Raw genomic sequence first — 17,256 nt, forward strand, 5'->3', positions numbered from 1 at the left:
ACTCTGCCCGCTCGGCTGGAGGTCTCTACGTCGGAGCACGTGGGGGCGCGGCCCGCCCCTTCGGCCGCCGCGGGGGCGGGGCCTTGGAGGGGCGGGGTCCTGGCGGGGAGGAGTCTTGGTGGGGCGGGGCTGGGGGCGGGGCCTAGGCCGGGCCCGGTGTGGGCGGGGCAGCAAGGGCTTGGGCACCCCGGGTAGTCGCGGCCACGCGCGGAGCCCGCTACAGCCGCTTCTTGACCGTGTGGCGCGCCAAGGTGGCTGTGCGGTGGCGCGAACGCCCAGTCAGCCGAGGTCACATGGAATAGGATGACTCTGCTGGCCCTGGACCACGAGACTTGACCCCGGCGCCGCCCGCCGAGCTGCGCAGCACCTTCCTCCCACAGTCTGTGACCGTCCCCCCACCCTGGCTGTACTGACATGGTGTTTGTGACTCCGGCTCCAGGAGGCGACCTTTCCGCATTAATGGCCTCTGCAGTCTGGACCTCCCCTTGATCGCGGGGGCGGGTCTGGGACGTCCCCCGGCCCCTGGCTTGGATCCTTCCAGTCCCACGGATGAGCCAGCAGCTGGGACCAGGGCCCCCACGTGGTCTGATGTGCCCGAAAGGCACCCCGACTGCACAGCCTGGAAGGCCAGTGCCCCTCCCGAGATTTCTGCCTCGCGAGGGAGGCCCTCGGGGCACCACTCCCCCTTCTCATGCCCACGCTGACCGGCACAGTGCACCTGTCTTCTCTCAGACCTGCGAGGCTGCACCCGTTCTGTGCGTTGTGATTCCACCAAAGCCAAATAAACAGTAAACCCCACCACGCGACACTTCTGTGTGGATTAAGTCAGACTTGGCTCTTGCAGGAAAGTCTGATGCGGCCCACCCAGAACCCGTCTGGAAATCACTGAACTGCGAGAGCTTGCCGAGCTACCCCGTGGTTACGGCGGAGCAGGGCACTGGTGGAGTGCAATGAATAACCTTCAAGGCTGGTTGTCTGCCTGGGAGACCACACTGCCATCTGTGAAATAGGTGGGGCACGATTTAAGACAAATAACCCAAAGCATTAGTGTATGCTTAAGTTGCGGGCTGGAGGGATCAGGAGATGTTTTCATGGAAAAAGGTGGGCTCTGGGTTAGACCATGACAGACAGTAACTACTATTTATTGAAGGCTTGCAATGTGCATTTTCTCATGCAGTCCTCTCAGTAATCCTAAAAAGTAAGCACCATAATTTCTCCCATTTTATAAGTGATGGAAGTGAGGCTAAGAGAAGTGACATAGCATTCTTATATATATATATATATAAATTTATTTTATTATTTATTTTTGGCCGCATTGGGCCTTCGTTGCTGCGCACGGGCTTTCTCTAGTTGCGGCGAGCGGGGGCTACTCTTCATTGTGGTGCGCAGGCTTCTTATTGCGGTGGCTTCTCTCGTTGCGGACCCCGGGTTCTAGGCGCGCAGGCTTCAGTAGTTGTGGCACGTGGGCTCAGTAGTTGTGGCTCACGGGCTTAGTTGCTCGAAGGCATGTGGGATCTTCCCAGACCAGGGCTTTAACCCGTGTCCCCTGCATTGGCAGGCAGATTCTTAACCACTGTGCCACCAGGGAAGCCCGACATAGCATTCTTAAAGTCACACAGCTGAGCCCATTCTTCCACTTGGATTCCTAAAGTAATAGGCAGGATTTAGTTGGGTGATAAGGAAGAAGGAAGCCAGTAAGTAATCCTCAACAGTTAATAGGTAATATCTTACAAATCACTGATAAAAGAGAGGCAGTTACAATGTTTATAACAGATATGGTATCAAATCCATGGACTCTAATACTTTAAACTTACTTTATGGTTTTAGTTTACTTGAATTTATATCTTTTCTTATTCATGTTACTTTAAAAAGATGTGATAGCAATTGCAAATTTTGTTCACATGAAACATTAAGTCATAAATTCACAGATAAATGATAGTAAAAGTTAACACAATTAGAACTTTAATAACGTTGCTTCCATATATTTTTAGATATGGAACACTGTGAGAGCAACATTCTTCTACCTACCACAGAAATATGAATCACTTAAAAATTGCTCTTTTTAGCTACAATCTGTTAAAATATTTTAAGCGGCTAAAAAATAAATAAAATCCCAATAACCTTGATTATCACCTTGATTATTTTCTTGATTAGAAAATACCTCATCAAAGAGTTCTAAATAAAGACAAGTAGAAAAAAATTACTGACACAGAAGAGCCCATGATAATTTTTATTCTTTATTAGTATCATTTGAGGTCTTCATCAATTTTGTTTCAAACTGAGATCTTCTCTGCAAAAAACACCTCTGAGAAATTGAACTGTAATCTGGGCTATGAAAAAGCCACTTCTCTGAGATGAGCTCAGATAAGGATTCCCAGGGATTATTTGTGCTAAGAGACCCTAGCAGGGGATGCTGGTAAACTGCGGTAATTTGGCATTTTTCACTCTCACTTTTAGCTGACAAAATCCTTTGCCGTGAAAGCTTTACTGCACCACCCGTTTTATCCAAAGATAAAATCTTAGAGGAACAATCTTTCATGCCATATTGCAACATTACTTTGTGTCTTCAGTCAGGTCTTTTCCTCAGCAGAAACGGAAATAATGGGTCGCAAGAACTTTTTCCCTTGTCCTGAAACATATTTTGATTTATCTGAAATTGTATGAGGCACCAAGTCCAAGCTTTTAGCCCCCTGTAGCTTATCTGCCCTGGTGCACATTGCGGAGCTCACTGTGTCAGAACTCTGAGCGCTGTGATAGTTTAACTTAAGCAAGTGCTCCCATAATGAGGCGCCATTCCTGGGACCCTCAGAATATTGCTGGCTCATGCCTTGAGGCCAACATCTCCTACCCCGGATCCACTCAGTTTCCCTCAGGAGGCTGCAAAGGATCAAAAGTTGTCAAGAGGTCATTTATAGAATATGAATAACCTGAAGCATATTTCTTGTTGAGACAGAGAATAGAAACTCACTGCAGGATTCCACGGATCGATGAATGAGAAGATCCCAGGTAAGTGGCCCTTAAATCAAGTGATCTGTACAAATAGCCCACAGCCTCCATCATGACTTGATGACAAGAGTCATTTATCAATAATTGACCTGCTGGATATTTGAAAATAAGAATATTAGAATTTTTTTAAAGGACTCCTGGCTTCACACATTTAAAAGAGAACGATAAAAAAACATTTATAAAAGGTGGCATTGGACCATCCCCTGTTGTAGTATTCCTGCCAAAAACATTTAACCTGAGTCTAATTATCAGAAAACAGATACAAACTGAAGGACATTGGGGCAGGGAGTAGGGTAGAAACTGACCTAGGCTCTTCAAAAATGTCAGTGTCATGAAAGGCAAAACAAGCCCTACTTAAATGTTCTAGACTAAAGGAGACAACCAAATGCAGTGGAAGATCCTCAACAGAATTCTGGATCAAAAAGTAAACAGCTATAAAGAACATTTACTGGGACACTTGGGAACATTTGCATATGGATTGTACATAATACTCTTATGTAATGGTTAAATTTCCTGGGTTTGATCATTGTAATGTGGTTAGGTAGGGGAATGTCCTGTTCTCAGAAGACACATGCTGAAGTATTTAGAGATAAAAGTGTCACATCTGCAACTTTCAAATAGTCCAAAAAAAAAAAAAATGTATGCATGTGTATGTGTGTGTATATGAAAGAAAACATAAGTATGACCAAAATGTTAACAGTTGGTGACTAAAGATAAAGGGTATATAGGTGCTCATTATACAGTGCCATGTGCTATTGTCAATAATTTAATGTAATTCTCTAAAATGTGTGAAAAGTAAAAAAAAAAAAAAATTAGTCAATTTGCAAGTGGCACTCATTTATTCATTTTACCCATTTACAAGACTGCTTTTTAAAAAAATATTTATTTATTCATTCATTCATTCATTCATTCTTCACTACCACGTGCCGGATCTTTAGTCGCCGCATGCGGATCTAGTTCCCTGACCAGGGATCAAACCCGGGCCCCCTGCATTGGGAGCGTGCAGTCTTAACCACTGGACCGCCAGGGAAGTCCCTACATGACTACTTTTAAGGGACTAAATTTATACCATTGATTATAAACATAATGTAAGGCCGGTGCATGTAGGGCATCAATCTGGATACATAAGAGACTGCTGGGTATTTAAAGGTAAAAAACACTGGCAGATAACCCAGCCAGCATCCCTGTATTAATATTAATAATAATAAACACTGCAAATTAGCTGAGTACTATCTATCAGGCCTGTGTTATCCTACAAGGTATAAACTATCATCACTTGTCTTTTATTTTTGTCATTTATTCTTTTTAATAGGATGCATATCCACATGATTCAAAAATGAAAATGTATAAAGGTATGAAGTAAAAACTGTCTCTCCCATCTTGGTCTTCATCTGTGCAGTCTTCTCCTAAAACGTGTATCCTTCCAGAGAATTTTTTGTGCACGTTCATTGACTTTTAAAGATGAGAAAATTGAAAGAGGTCAAGTAAGTCACTCCAGTTTGTGGTAGAACGATCTTGGGTCAGCCTCATCCACAAGCCCATGCCCTTTACTGCTATGCTAGGCTGCCTCTTCACCCCATACTGGATTGTCCTTCTGAGTATACACGCTACAGCTTCTGTTTGCAGAGATGTTCTCTCTTGTAGCTCTGCTTCATGGGTCATAGCACGGATCTCACACTGCCCACAGCTTCTGCTGAAAATCTGAAGGGGAGTTCCAGCTGTTGGCTCCACTTAGCAATCAGTGGCTATTTTTCTTCTTTTTGAAGTATTTTCATGACTCTGAGGTTCTCAGTTGCCCCAACATAACTCAGCAGAAAGCACTTGTGAATTACCCTGCTCAGGATGGCCACGTTGCATTGGCCTTAACAGGCCTTAACAGGCCTTAAAAGGTAAAGTGGAGAAGAATAGAGTCAGAATGTCTCAGGTCTGGCTAGGCAAGAACTCATTCTCAGAGTTCCTCTGGATGCCAGTAACCAGGCCCGCAGACTGTGCGTTCTGCCTGAAGGCCCTTTAAGAGGCTCTGACTTGCTGGGAGACTGAGACTGGCACGCAGACCAGCTGCTGATGCCCCTGACATACACTATTTCATGCTTGCGCTCCCCACACTCCCTCTTGGCCACACACCTTGGCTCCTCAGGCCCTTTACCCTCGTGACCCATCTGGACCTGTACCGATAGCTTTGACCTCAGAACTTTCTTGAACACAACCTATCTCTTTCTGGCAGCAAGCACAGTAGTTGCCAGGAAAGGACACTCTTAGCTCAGGCCAACCCCAGTCCACCCCATCTTCCCTCAGGGTCGGTACCAGCCGGACAGCACTACCCAGCCAGGTCAGTCCTTTCAACCCCGAGAAGAGGAAAGTCCAGGATGAGTTCATTTCCATAGGAGAGAGGTCACTGAACCTCCTTCCCACTTCAAATCTTCATTCTGGACGAGGAGGGAACCTAATATTTAATTGTAGACTCTGTTGGTTGTTTTGCATATAACATCTCATTAAATCTTCAGAATAACCCTAGAGGCAGAGATTATTATCCCCTTTTGGCTACTGAGAAACTTGAGACTCAGAGAGTTTATGTCCACAAGCCCAGAAAATAGCAGAACTGGGATTTAAACCTAGGTCCCTAGATCCAAGGACCCTAAGTTCTAGAAGTGGGAAACGAGAACACTATTCTCCCTCTCACGCTGGTTCCTTAGGAGATTTTCCTATAAAACCACAGCCAGACAGGAACCATCTGTTATCTTTTCCATTTTCTACATCTGGACAGCCACACCTACCCTATTTCCAAGGGAGTGTGAATTGGGGATGAGAATGAGGGAAGGTCCCACTAACTAACTTCCGTGAAAAATCTGTTCTCAGATTTTAATTGGTGAGTTTTCCTAGTTTCCCCCTTTTTTTCAGTGCTTAATATTAAAAAATAAAGTAGTATCTTTACTATTTCCTCTGGAAAAAGAAAGATATTTTATCCAAAGACAGTCCACTGCCCTTTTAAGTAATCTTCTAAAGTACAACTTTTTCTAATCTTTAGTCTACTGAAATTTAAGCCTATTCCTCTTGCTTCGTATTATATTTGCTGTCAACTAACAGGTAGATTTTTACAATGCCAGTCCTGTGTTCATTTCCTCCCCGGGGCCCACAACTATAATTCAGGTCGTTGTCACCACGTAACAAGGAAAATCGCAGGTGTTGGTGGAGAGCCTCAGGAAGTGTCCCTGAATGAGTCCAGACTCTGTGGACCCTGACCAACAATGAGCTTCCCCACTGTGCTGGGAGCAAATGGGTAAAGAAGTGGAAACAATCACAGCCTATATTCTCCATCCAGAAGACAGGCTGCTAATGTGTAATGAGGAAGGAGGATTATGCAGGATTTAAAGGTTCTCTGTTGAAAGTTTCTTTTTGTTTGATAAGTACGCCATGTCTAAAGTTTGTCAGAAGTCCTTCAGTTTGAGAAATTAAGCTTGTTTGCTCGTTCTTTCAATAAACGTGTGTCTATAAACAGACTGGGGAGGGAGAAAGTTGTCAATCATTGTCCCAAATGGAGTAAAAGGTTGCAATGGGATGTTTCCATGCGTCTTCAATTTCTATCCTACAGAAAACTATATGGGGAGGGGATGGCTCTTTCCCTGCACCCTCTTCACTGAGACCATCGGCAAGTCTGCTCAGAGGGACCTGGCTGCAGATGACCTCTGTCATCGCCCCTAGTACTGCATGAGCTCACTCTACCAATTCAAGGGGCTGAGCCATTGCAGACCCCACCTTTGGGTAGAGGGAACAGATTCACTATTCTCTCTTACACAGGCTGTTTTCCCTACCATTCCACCAAAATTGATAGTTCCCTGTGACCGTTATGTTGCTAAATGCAATCGTCTATTCTAGATCTGGTGGTCAGCTCTCAGCCCTCTCCATTTTTTTTTAAATTAATTTTTACTGGAGTATAGTTGCTTTACAATGTTGTGTTAGCTTTTACTGCACAGCAAAATGAATCAGCCATACATACACATATATCCCCTCCCTTTTGGATTTCCCTCTCATTTAGGACACTACAGTGCATGAAGTAGAGCTCCTTGTGCTATACAATATGTTCCCCTCAGTTGTCTAGTTTATACATAGTATCAATAGTGTAGGGCTTCCCTGGTGGCGCAGTGGTTGAGAATCTGCCTGCCAATGCAGGGGACACGGGTTCGAGCCCTGGTCTGGGAGGATCCCACATGCCGCGGAGCAGCTAGGCCCGTGAGCCACAATTACTAAGCCTGCGCGTCTGGAGCCTGTGCTCCGCAACAAGAGAGGCCGCGACAGTGAGAGGCCCGCGCACCACGATGAAGAGTGGCCCCCGCTTGCCGCAACTAGAGAAAGCCCTCGCACAGAAACGAAGACCCAACACAGCCATAAATAAATAAATTAATAATCGGGAAAAAAAAAAAAGGGTACTTCTTCAATTAAACAATTAAAAAAAAATAGTGTATATGTGTAAATCCCAGTCTCCCAATTCCTCCCAACCCACCCCTTTCCCCCTTGGTATCCATACATTTGTTCTCTATATTTGTGTCTCTATTTCTGCTTTGCAAATAAGGTCATCTATACCATTTTTCTAGATTCCACACATATGCATTAATATATGATATTTGTTTTTCTCTTTCTGACTTACTTCACTCTGTATGACACTCTCTGGGTCCATCCACATCTCTACAAATGACCCAGTTTCGTTCCTTTTCATGGCTGAGTAATAGTCCATTGTACATATAACACATATTCTTTATTATTCTGTTGATGGACATTCAGGTTGCTTCCATGTCCTGGCTATTGTAAATAGTGCTGTTATGAACACTGGGGTGCATGTGTCTTTTTGAATTATGGTTTTCTCTGGGTATACGCCCAGTAGTGGGACTGCTTTGTCATATGGTAGTTCTATTTTTAACTTTTTAAGGAAACTCCATACTGTTTGCCATAGTGGCTGTATCAATTTACATCCCAGTGTAGGAGGGTTCCCTTTTCTCCACACCATCTCCAGCATTTATCGTTTGTAGATTTTTTTCTTTTCTTGGCTGCGTTGGGTCTTTGTTGCTGCGTGTGGGCTTTCTCTAGTTGCGGCAAGCGGGGGCTACTCTTTGTTGCGGTGCGCAGGCTTCTCATGGCGATGGCTTCTCTTGTTGCGGAGCACGGGCTCTAGGCGCACGGGCTTCAGTAGTTGTGGCACACGGGCTCAGTAGTTGTGGCTCACGGGCTCTAGAGCACAGGCTCAGTAGTTGTGGCACACAGGCTTTGGTGCTCCATGGCATGTGGGAGCTTCCCAGACCAGGGCTCAAACCTGTGTCCCCTGCATTGGCAGGCGGATTCTTAACCACTGCACCACCAGGGAAGTCCCAAGATTTTTTGATGATGGCCATTCTGACTGGTGTGAGGTGGTATCTCATTGTAGTTTTGATTTGCATTTCTCTAATAATTAGTGATGGTGAGCATCTTTTCATGTGTTTGTTGGCCATCTGTATGTCTTCTTTGGAGAAATGTCTATTTAGGTCTTCCACCCATTTTTTGATTGGGTTGTTTATTTTTTTGATATTGAGCTGCATAAGCTGCTTGTATATTCTGGGCATTAATCCTTTGTCAGTTGCTTCGTCTGCAAATATTTTCCTCCATTCTGAGGGTTGTCTTTTCATCTTATTTATGGTTTCCTTTGCTGTGCAAAAGATTTTAAGTTTAATTAGGCCCCATTTGTTTATTTTTGTTTTTATTTTCATTACTGTAGGATGTGGGTCAAAAAAGATCTTACTGCAATTTATATCAACAAGTGTTCTGCCTACGTTTTCCTCTAAGAGTTTTATAGTGTCTGGCCTTACATTTAGGTCTCTAATCCATTTTGAGTTTATTTTTGTGTATGGTGTTAGGGAGTGTTCTAATTTCATTCTTTTACATGTAGCTGTCCAGTCTTCCCAGCACCACTTATTGAAGAGGCTGTCTTTGCTCCATTGTATATTCTGGCCTCCTCTGTCATAGGTACATGGAGTTTATCCCTGGTCAGCCCTCTCCTTTCTTAGCTTCCATGATTTTACTGATTCTCTGCTTACTTCTAGAGCCATTCCTCATCTCTTGCTACAACTTTTTCCTCTGCCCATCCCTTAAATACTGTACAGCATTCTCCCAAATTCTATCTCCTGCCATCTTCTTGGCTTTTATTCTTCTTGGCTCTTTCAACTATTCCACAGGGTTTGGCCACCATGTGTGTACTAAGGACTCCCAAATGTTTTTCTCCAGTTCAGTCCTCTAGCTCCTAAGCACTAGACTCATATATTCTTCTGCCTACTGAACGTCTCCACTCAGATAAGAGATTCAAATCAACAGGCCCCAAATTAGCTCATCATGGTTCCCATCCCACCTCTCAACCTTGTGCTTCCTGCCGACAGCTCCATCCACCCAGTTGCACTGGCCGTGGGTATAGCCATAAACTGGGGAATGCCTCAGACTGTTCCCTTTCCCTCACCTGCTATCCAATCACGCACTGCTGGATTTACTGACTAAATCGCAAATAAACCACTTTCTCTCCATTTGTCTTGTCCTCTCTTAGTTAACACAGGAGAGTCTCCATTCTCCTCTCGACCAATTCCATCCTCTATTCAGCCACGAGAGTACTGGATCTAAAATGCAAATCTTCGGACTTCCCTGGCGGTCCAGTGGTTAAGACTCTGTGCTTCCATTGCCGGGGGCGTGGGTTCGATCCCTGGTCAGGGAACTAAGATCCCACATGCCGCAGGGCTCGGCCAAAAAGTAAAAAAAAAAAAAAAAGTGCTAATCTACTCATGACCCTTAGTGCTGGAAATTCTACAGCACCTCCTCTGATGAACCCTTTACCATGGTAGACAAGATTTGCCATGCCCTAAACCTTGCTGACTTCTCCAATATCACCTCCCAACCCTCCCCATTCCAGAGGTTCACACCCCCCTGAGTCACCCTCCCTCGCCTTTGTTCATGCTATTCTTTCTTGCTTGAAATGCTCTTCCTCACCTTCTTTACCGGACAAATGCCTGTCAGGACTCACGGCCAGGTCACTTTCTCTGGAAAGGCTTACTTGTTGCCTCTTTTATATGCCCCCCACACCTTCTACCAATGTCTGTCACCACACACATCACATTGGATTTCAGTTCTCTTTTATGTGCTTATCATCCCAACAAGACCACAAACTCCTGGAGCCCACGAACGGTAGAAAGAGCACAGGATTTAGGGTCAGAGGACTGGGTTCCAAGTCATAAGTCTACTACTTACCAACTGCAAAGTTCTGAAATGTCACTTGGTCTTTCTGCGCCTCAATGATTCTATTATCTAACTGATAGGATTCTCAGATCACCTGTACTGGGCTAAGTCATATGACATATCTGCTATTTCCTCAGCTTTAAGATAGCTGAGTAATCTCTAGAGTCCCTTCCAGGTTTAAAAGTTTTCTAAGCTTATAAGGGATATTTGACATTTTCCTGCAACCAAGAGAATTTACAAATACATAACCTGTTAAAAATTATTCAACACACACAACAAGTAAAAAGGAAGCTCTGCTAACAGACATAAAATAGACTGCTGGATTAACCCTCTATTTATTAAATAGGGCCCTCTATTTCCTCTGCAAAACTTTCTACCTGATGCCCAGGGCACACTAAATGCCTGCAGCTAGCAGGTTCTTCCCCACCGTGCTGGCATACTTCTGCTCCTAACTAGCATTGGTTCTAGCATGACCAAGAGTCAACTGAATTTGTTAGTCTAATTTTGGTCATTGAATTTAGTATGGTACAAACTAGGAAGATATGAGGGTGAAATGAAAGAGTGGTTTTCTATGAAAAACAGGCTGAATGCTTTGGAATTCTTTCAAATCGTGAGCGAACAAGAAAACCGTAGAAGATTAAAGGTGGGGAAAGATAGCAATCAAAAGTATCCTGCCCGGAAGCATCACAATTGCCTAAGTTCTTACCTTACAGAAACCAAAACTAGAAATTGTGTGTGATGCATTTTGAGAAAGGTGACATCCAATTCCAATCAGAGGACCCATTAAAGGCAAAGACCTTAACTCCAAATTTTTAAGTTTAGGTAAAGAATTACATATATATGCTTAAGTTAAAATGAAAATGTAAAGTTTGTCTGTATCACTTACCTGACTTTTTGGATTAAGGAACCCCCTGCTATAGAGAAGAGGACCCTGGCTGAGACAAGCATTTTAAAATCAAATGAGGAAAAAAGGACTGACTCACCCCACTGAAAGTCACCCTGTAGAGCCTTTGTTTAATTTCTTCCTTCTAAATGTGACTGAAATGCTTGATATGTCTTCTATAAAAGAATCCCAGGGAGAGGGAAGTAACATAATGTTCATCCACCATACTTCATCCAAAATAAACAATTCCGTATAGAACCCTCAGCTGATAGAATGGAATATGAAAAGCCACATTTCTGCTTTTTCCTCCCACTGTAATGATTTCTCAATAGGCAGATTTAAGCACTTATCAGAGAAGGAGAAAAAAGAAAAAGATTGGTCTGTGTCAGAGGTAGTAGGGAACATACATCACAAAAACCCTCTTTTCATGTCAGGATTAGTACTAAAATCTCTAGAATTAGCAGTTTCATGAGGTTAAGATTTGTTCTTGAAACTGGATCGAAGAAGTTGAAAGGAGATGAGGAAATATTTCAAGGAAATATTGAACAGAAAGAGATTTCGCTTTTGAATAAATGCCTCATGAAAATGTGATCAGAAGAAGAAACAAACTTTAGGATTATCACCCTCTCACAAATCCACCATTTTAATATGTGCTTAGTATAATCTCATGCATTAAAATGTTGTGAGTATAATTAAAATCTGAATGATCATTGCTGGAAGCCCACTATTTTCATACCCCTTGGAAGATTATACTGTATTCTATACATTGATTAAATGTAATAATAAAAGACTAAGGAAGGTGCAGGTGCCAAAACTTTCAAGCTAGCAATTAATATCATTAATCTATAATCCAAACTGATGTCTAAAAAGTCACCTAGGGACTTCCCTTGTGGCGCAGTGGTTAAGAATCCGCCTGCCAATGCAGGGGACACGGGTTCGATCCCTGGTCCAGGAAGATCCCACATGCCACGGAGCAACTAAGCCCTTGCGCCACAACTACTGAGCCCGCGTGCCACAACTACTGAAGCCCCCGCACCCTAGAGCCCACGCGTCACAACTACTGAAGCTCACGCCGCCTAGAGCCCGTGCTTGGCAACAAGAGAAGCCACCGCAATGAGAAGCCTACGCAGCAAAAAGAAGAGTAGCCCCTGCTTACCACAACCAGAGAAAGCCCGTGCGCAGCAAAGAACACCCAATGCAGCCTAATAAATAAATTAATTAATTAAAAGTGACCTAAAAATTACTGTTCTCAATAGGCTAAAATACAATTTCGGTCACTTCTTTTAATGTTGTTAGCCTGGATAAGAGCCATCACTTCTGTTGGAAAGCCAGGCAAATTGTGTAACCCCCCAGAAAGAAACTGTTTATCCACTTTCCTCACCCTTCCTGCATTGACAGAGCACTTACGCACAGCTAGCACTCTTTGTGATGCTTTGAAGATACAAAGAATAAGTCCCCTGCCCCTGGGAGTTCACAGTCTGTTTGAGAGGTCAAAATACTCACAGTAAAAAAAAATAGAAATGAGGTCAAAAAAGGGTTCTTTGAGCTCCTTCATGACTCTGGATATACAAGATGATTTTAGCATGCTGTGTGAGAAACCTCCTGTGATGATGACGCTAGAGGAATGAAGGACCCTATGTCCCCAACACTCCCTCACTTTGCAAAAACCTTGCACTGGCTTTCAATTGCTCTTTTTTTTTTTTTTTTTAATTTTTATTGGGGTAGAATTGATTTACAATGTTGTGTTAGTTTCAGGTGTACAGCAAAGTGAATCTGTCATACAAATACATTTATCCACTCTTTTTTAGATTCTTTTCCCATATAGGCCATTACATAGTATTGAGTAGAGTTCGCTGTGCTATACAGTAGGTATAAATGAAAATGTAATTATACATTTTAGTAGTTATCTATTTTATATTTTATCTATTTTATATATAGTAGTGTGTATGTGTCAGTTGCTCTTCAGGTAACACCCCAAATCCCTGACCAGGCCTCGGGGACGGTGACACCTCTCTGACATCCTCCTCATGCACCCTCTCCCCCCAACATTGGTCTCTGCATACTAGCCCCACTGGCCCTTTTCGTTCCTTCCAGATTTGCAAATTCTGTCCTCGCTGCCTAGATGACTCCTTTCCCTCCCCACCACTTTACTTAACAAGCAAATCCACCTCCACATTCAGTTGCAGCATCATTTCCTAAGAAGCACCCCCGACCCATCCCCCTCCATCTAACAGATCAAGGTCCCCTGTTAGCACTTGTATTTTGCCATGATAGCACTTTGCACAATTGTGGTGCAGCACTGTGTGTTTAGTTGTCCAACCACAATCTCTATAGTGGCATTTTCCACAACTGCAGCTAAACAGTCTTGTATTTAGTTGTCTGACAGCTGTTGGTCTCAATGTGAGCTCAGTGAAGGCAGTGTGGGTCTCTACCTGTCCTGCTCACTGCTATATCCCCAGGAACCAAAACAGAGATTGTCACCTGGCAAAGATTCTCTCATTAACCAAACTCTGCTCAGGCTCTCTGAACTCTTCTTCAGCTAGGCTTGACTTTTGGGTTTCTATGTTCATCTCTATGTAGTCCAATTTTAACAAGAATCCTGCTGAGTTTAGCTATCCTCAGTACCTGATTACCCTCGATATCTAGTCAAGTTTCCCATTCTCCACCATCCCCCAGGTGATGTGTGATCACCTTGGCCTGCCTTCAGCAAGAATCCTGCTAGGTTCGTTTAGCCAGAATTCCCCTTATCCTTGGTGTTGCCTCTTGGTAATTTTCTATCCACTGACCCCCACCCTACTCCTTGGCTACAAATTACCACTTGCCCTCGCCCATGCCCATATTTGGAACTGAACCCAGTCCTGTACTAATGTCTCTTTCCCCCTACTGCAATAGTCTTGAATAAAATCTGTTTTTACTGCTTTAAGGTTCAGTAAATATTTGTTGAAAGAATTAATGAATGAATTATAATACACGTAATTAACATTAAAATACCCTTAATAATAAATACTTGCTTTTCTAAAGTGGAAGGGTAAATCTGAATTAACAAAGTCATTTTCTCCATTATATGTTCATTCCCTTGGCAAATTTTTACTGAGAACCTACTATGTGCCAACCACTGTTCCAGAAGCTGGGCATACAATGGTGGAAAGACAGATCAAGTTCCTTCTTTTTAGCAAGAAAGGCAGATTTTTAAAAAAACTAATAAGACCTAAATAGACATTTCCCCAAAGAAGACATACAGATGGCCAATAGGCACATGAAGAGATGTTCAACATCACTAAGTATTAGAGAAATGCAAAACTACAATGAGATATCACCTCACACTGGTCAGAATGGCCAACATCCAAAAGTCTACAAATAATAAATGCTGGAGAGAGTGTAGAGAAAAAGGAACCCTCCTACATTGCTGGTGGGAATGTAAATTGGTGCAGTCACTATGGAAAACAGTATGGAGGTTCCTTAAAAAACTAAAAATAGACTTATCATATGATCCGGCAATCCCACTCCTGGCCATATATCCAGAAAAGACGAAAACTCTGATTCAAAAAGATACATGCACCCCAATGTTCACAGCAGCACTATTTATAATAGCCAAGACATGGAAGCAACCTAAATGTCTGTCAGCAGATGAATGGATAAAGAAGATGTGGTACATGTATACAAAGGAATATTACTCAGCCATAAAAAAGAATGAAATAATGCCATTTGCAGCAACATGGATGAACCTAGAGATTATCAAGCTAAGCGAAGCAAGTAGGACAGAGAAAGACAAACATCACATGATATCACTTATACGTGGAATCTAAAAAAATGATACAAATGAACTTACTACAGAAACAGACTCACAGACATAGGAAACAAACTTATGGTTACCAAAAGGGAAAGGTGAGGGAGGGATAAATTAGGAGTTTGGGATACAAACTACTAATAAAATAGATAAACAACAAGGAATTACTGTATAGCAAAGGGAACTATATTCAATACCTTGTAATAAACCATAATGGAAAATTTTATATATATATATATATATATATATATATATATATTTATTTATATAACTGAATCACTTTGCTGTATACCTGAAACATTGTAAATCAACTATACTTCAATTTTTTTAAATGGCAAAAAAACTAATAAACAAATACATAATTTTAGGTAGTGTGCTATGTGCTATGAAGGATAATAGAGCTGAGTGAAGAAGTAATGAGGGTGGACATTCATTTACACAGGATGCACAGGGAATTCACTTCACTCTGAAATTGTAGACAGACTTCAGACAGCCTTGCTGAGCTCTCAATAATTCTAAAGAGTTTCCAAAACAATCTCCTAAATAGAATAAGACCATGAAAGGGTAACTGGCCCCCAAGCCTTCTTCAGTCTTAAATCTCCACTTGCCCGTGGACAGAACTGCCTTCAAATCAGTGCACTGCCTCGATTCTCCCACCACTGCCTGTTTTCTTACGTCTTCACCTCCCATCCCACCCTTTCTCATAGCCCCCCTGCCAGCTCCCAAGTGATCTTCTCCACGTCTTTGTTTATTCCTACCTTCCTACCCTCGTTCATGCAGATCCCCTGCCTAGCCGGGCCTCGTCCTCGGCCAGCTCACACCCTCCGTCTCCCTCAGGCGTTCCTCCCGAGAGGCTCTCCCTGGAAAACCTCCCGCTACCGATCACAGTCTCCCTTAAATGTAAACATGGAAGAGAAACTCTGCAGAGAACCTCAGAGAACCCTATATCCTCAGTTACAGATGGAGCCCAGAGACAGACCTGGGCCAGAGCACTTGTGACTTGGCAAAGGTCACATAACTGATTATGGCCAGGCAAAAACTAAAACCCAGTTCAGCCTCCTCCAACCAGGCGGTGCTTTAAATCTTTCATGTGTTATATATTTTATAATAGGTTTGTTTTGCCTCCTAACAAAACAAGAATTTGCTTGAAGGGAGAAATTAACTTCGTTTGTTTTTGGATCCCCCAGATACAAAATGTAGGATGGTTCTTTGAGCACAGGGGACAGAGTTCCCATCTGTCCCATCCCATTTGTCTGTCTATTACCGCATCTAGAAAAGACCAAGACAAATTGTCATTTGGATTGAAATACAGGCCATACGGCATTCATAAAATTCATGTTGGAGGACCTAGGAGACCATTTCAAAGTAGTAAGCAGCCCCTGCAGAGCACCTGAGGAACTGCCCCCACAAGGAGAAAAACTCAGACAAAGGAAAGTTTCTTACAAGAGCCTCCAATCCAGAGTCACAAAGGCAGATGCAAGCGATGACTTGTGATTGGGTGATTGGGCTGCCACTCACATGGGCAGCTTCAGGCTGAGTGTTGGGGGGTAGGGTGCACAGTAGGAGGCTTGTTTATCTTAACCGGGTGAATGAATCTCCCAAACCACCCCAGACCTACAAACTAGTTAGGTTAAGATAACACATCCTTATAATTCTGTCATGCATTACAATGTATAAAGCACTAAATCCTCACTGAATAGATACAGTGTAAGCATCATACACCATAGTTCTTTTCTTCCCTCAGTGCAAAAATCCTTAAAGAGGATCGCTTTGATGACTAACGTTCAGTAACACTTTTACTACAGAGGCCCCAAGACTTCTTTAAAAATGACTAATGATGAGTCCCAGCTACATGTGGTTCTGGCTTCCTTCTTATTTTATGAGTTCCTCAGGCACGCTCCATGTAGATAGACATTTTCCATTAAAGGTAGATAAAGGGGATCACGATATGCCACCCCAAAGTAGGCCACACTGACATTAGAATTATTACGAGCTGAGGCATTTGATTCATGAGATCCCTTATGTGCCTAAAAGCAGAGCCTCCCAAAAGGACTCAAGTGTTATAAGTCCCCCTCCCCGGGGCAGGGGGCGGGGGACAGGAAGCCAGCACCACACCCAGACAGACACTGCCACAAACTACCATATCACCTATTCTCCTAAGGGCCTATTTATCCTTCCAAAGAGTCATGTGCTTTTCCATGAGGGCCTTTTCTCCCCCTCCCTCTCCCCTGCTAAGTTAGTATATAGACCCCAAGTTCAAGCCACCCCTTGGAATTGCTCATCCCTGAGTAGGTGTGTAAGTGTGATGCACACATGAGTAAACTTCTGTTTGATTTTTCTC

At 43.1% G+C, this 17,256-nt stretch overlaps 1 pseudogene; it reads right to left on the reverse strand.

Annotated features, from left to right (window-relative positions):
- Nucleotides 1-2,230: 2,230 nt before the first annotated feature.
- Nucleotides 2,231-17,256, reverse strand: part of LOC137775387 (putative tetratricopeptide repeat protein 41) — a 78,098-nt pseudogene continuing 63,072 nt past the window's right edge.

The sequence above is a fragment of the Eschrichtius robustus genome, chromosome 13 (genome assembly GCF_028021215.1).
Source record: "Eschrichtius robustus isolate mEscRob2 chromosome 13, mEscRob2.pri, whole genome shotgun sequence".
NCBI classification, from domain to species: Eukaryota; Metazoa; Chordata; class Mammalia; order Artiodactyla; family Eschrichtiidae; genus Eschrichtius; species Eschrichtius robustus.